Here is a 3,457-nt window from a genome sequence, read left to right on the forward strand (position 1 = left end):
TCCCCCTCCTCCCCCGGCACGGCCCGGGCCCCGCGGGCGGAGGCGGCGCTGCCGGCGGCGCCTCCGGGCGGGCGGGCGGGAGGGGAGCGGGAGGGGGGCGCGCGGAGGCGGCGGGCGGAGCGGCGTGGGCCGGGGGCGCGGTGCCGGGCTCGGCCGGAGGCGGTCGCCCCGCGACGGGACGCGGGGACAAAGCCCGAGGCCGCTGCCGCCGCCGCCGCCAACTCCGCGCTGGCAGGTGGGGGGTCGCGAAGAGAAGGAGGCCTCGGCAGCAACTGGGTTTGGCCCGGCTCGGCTCCCGTGGACTAGGGGCCGCACGAGAGCTGCTCCCCCATTGGGCACGAAAGCAAAAGCCTCGCCGCCATTGGCCGCTCTCCCTCGGCGTTCCCGCCCCCTCCTTTGAGAAGCCCGGAATGGGGGCGGGGCCGTCTCCTGGGGGGGGGAAGAGGGCTCGGGGGCGGGGCTCGGAAGGAGAGTCACCCTCTGATTGGCCGGCCGCGTTGCCGTGGCGATCGCTTCTGGCGCCGCTGATTGGCGGGGCCGTGTCTCCGTGGTGGCAGGGAAGATTACGAGCCCAGGTCAGATGAGGGGAGGCGGGCGGGGGGCGAGCAGGGGCCCGGGGGGAGCCCGCCCCTAACCCGCCCCTCTTTCCCCCCAGGATCCCAGGGGTCGGTGGCTGTTAGCGCCCGGTGCCGTTCAGAGGCCACTGGGTCCTCCCGGTCCCTCCGCCCCGGTGTGTTTCGGGGTGCGGTGCCGCTGCTGGTGCCCCCTCCGACCCGGGACGGGGAGGTGCGGCTGCCCCCCCCCCTCACAAGCCGGGGCGGGAGGTGCGGGTGGGCGGTGATCTCCGGAGCGGAGAGACGCCTGGGGGTGCCTGGGGCTGCCCCCTCGCTGCCAGAGGAAGAGAGTGCAGCCGCGTCTGGCTCCGCCGCTTCCCCCATCCCCGGTACTGAGGCTGAGGGAGCGGCTGGCGGGTCGGGAGCGGGGAGCACGGAGCGTCGTCTCCTGAGGACAGCGGGTTCGGGCTGAGGGAACGGGAGTTCGCTGAGCTGAAGCTTCTCCCTCCTGAGCCCGTTCTGTAGCTGCTGCCCCGCGCCCCCCTGCCCCTTAGTTTCTTTGGTACCATAGCACGAAGCAAGGGCTCTAGAAGTCCCCAATTCTACTCATCTTAATTCCTCCCCACCTTTTTATTTTTAAGCTTGAATGAACTGCTGCCATGGAGACATCAAGCATAGCTCAAAAGAGCTAATGAGGCAGACCTGGAAAGGGGAATACGGCCCGTACAAAGCCGGGGGAGGGAAGAGAAAAAGAGATTTTGTCCACTGATGTATGAGACGCAACCTGGAGAGAAACGACAAGAGATGAGCGGTATCGATGTATATCGTGCAGCCATGAAGGTAACAAGCAAGACTGATGCTTTGTGAGGTGGAAAATGTACAGGCCAAGTCAGAAAACACATTCCCCTTTTCCCCCTGATGTCATTTTATGCTTTGGAAAGCCCCGCAGCCAGTTACAAATGCGTGCAACACACGGTTTTGTAGAACAAAGGAAATGGGAGATGCAAAGGCCTCGTTTTCACTGTGTCTTGAAGATCAAAAAGGCTCATGCTGCAGAGATATGGCTGATGTAATTTATGTCAGTGAGGATCCTCCTCTGTACCCACAACATGGGCCTCCCAGTGCAACTGCCTGAATGCCGTAACATAAAACTATATGGTAGCTGTGATACCCATTTATAACTCTCAAATGTTTTATGTAAACTTCAGTACTGAAAATAGTTTCTGATCTGACTACCAATCCCTCAATAAAGTTAACTAAATGCAGCAGAGAATATATTTTACCCCATGGGGAAAAATAGATATTGTGATTATACACTTACAAAAAAGTTTATACCAGCATTTAGTTCAAATTTTTGATGCACCATTGTCCCAAAATGCACCAAAACTAGGTAGAGTAGGTTGCTAGAATGAACAACTTAGGGAAATTGGAGGTAAAGATAATTTTTTATTATCTAGTATTACTTTGTACCATTTAGAGGAAGACCTTTCATCTCCTATAAGCAGTTACCCTCCCGTTAAAATGAAATGTAAGAACTTCCAAGTAGTGATCTAGGATTTTCTTCTGGGTTTACTGCCTTTATCTAGCTTTTTTTCCTCTTCAGTTTGGCTTTTAAAATGTCTTAAATACACTTTTTTGTTGTCATAGCTGCATAACTTTCAAGCTGGATCCCTTTTCTTCTTGTGCAAAGTTTCCTTCTCCCTTGTTATCCTCATAAACTTTTCTTTCCTTATGTGTAGTTTTTTTCCACAGATGAGGTGTAGGTTAGGATGAAGTTTTTGCTTTACATAATGTGAACATGGTATCCAAATAGATGCAGAACAACTGCAGCTCAGTGTCAGCAGGTTATAGTAGGCACAGGGATTTTTGCTAATTCTTAAATAGTGGCACGTGCCACAAACACTGCAGCAGCCTGGTCTCTGGTGAACCTCTGTCCTTCTGTTACCCACTAGCACTCTCAATCCAGGCAGTGAAGCTGGAGGACATCTTCCTCAGTTTTTGCCTGTTCCTGCCAGAGCTTGTCATCCATAGTATTACAGGAGGAATTTCTGCTCTTTCCACTGGTAAGGATGATACGTGGATTTTTTTATTTTTTTTTCCCTATCACAGGTGGATGTGATACCACTGAGTGGTGTTTAGTGATTTGTGGGTCCCTCTTTTTAAACTTCTCACTATCACCTCCTGCTCATGGATTGTTTCTTTGCTTAAAGGCTGGTGATGTGCTCCCTCAGTACCACAGAACATAATTGCAAGAGGCAGGAACAGGAAAGCAGACAGCTCTTCAATTAAATAGAACGTGGCAGTCCTGGGCTTGCTGATGCTCAGGAGATGGAAGTATGGAAGTGTTCTAACCACAGGCTGAAGAAGGGCTTAGCTTTCAGTGAATGCTCTGAAGCATGGGTGAGGCTGTGAGATCCTCCTCCTGCTTGGTCTGCAATTATTTTGAGTACTGTTTGTACGGGGTCACTTACCTGCTCAGTCCATTTCAGTCATTTTTCCCCTGAGGTGCAGGGGAGGGTTCACAGAATGCAAGGACAGATCCCCCAAGTCAGCACACCTGTGAAGCACAGACTACTGCTACACATTATGTCTGCCAGCAGGTTGTTCCTCACCTGGAAAAGCATACAAGGAGATGTGGCAAGAGTGACTTTCCAGTTAGTGCACTCTTACCATGTAGTTTTCCTTGAGTAACAAACACCCTGTGCACAGGTTGGGTGGCACATCTTCAGCTGGCCCAGCTTTCAAGGTATGTTCCTTTCTTGGTTTTGGCCCTCACTGTCCTCTTGCACGTGGTTTATTTCACCTTCTTTCCATCATGGTTTGCTCGTTGTCCACTTCCAGTCTTCTGCCTTCTCCGGAAGCTGTTCCAGAAGCCACTGTTATCCTGGTTTTTCTCTTTATGA

The sequence above is a fragment of the Heliangelus exortis genome, chromosome 3 (genome assembly GCF_036169615.1).
Source record: "Heliangelus exortis chromosome 3, bHelExo1.hap1, whole genome shotgun sequence".
Taxonomy (NCBI): domain Eukaryota; kingdom Metazoa; phylum Chordata; class Aves; order Apodiformes; family Trochilidae; genus Heliangelus; species Heliangelus exortis.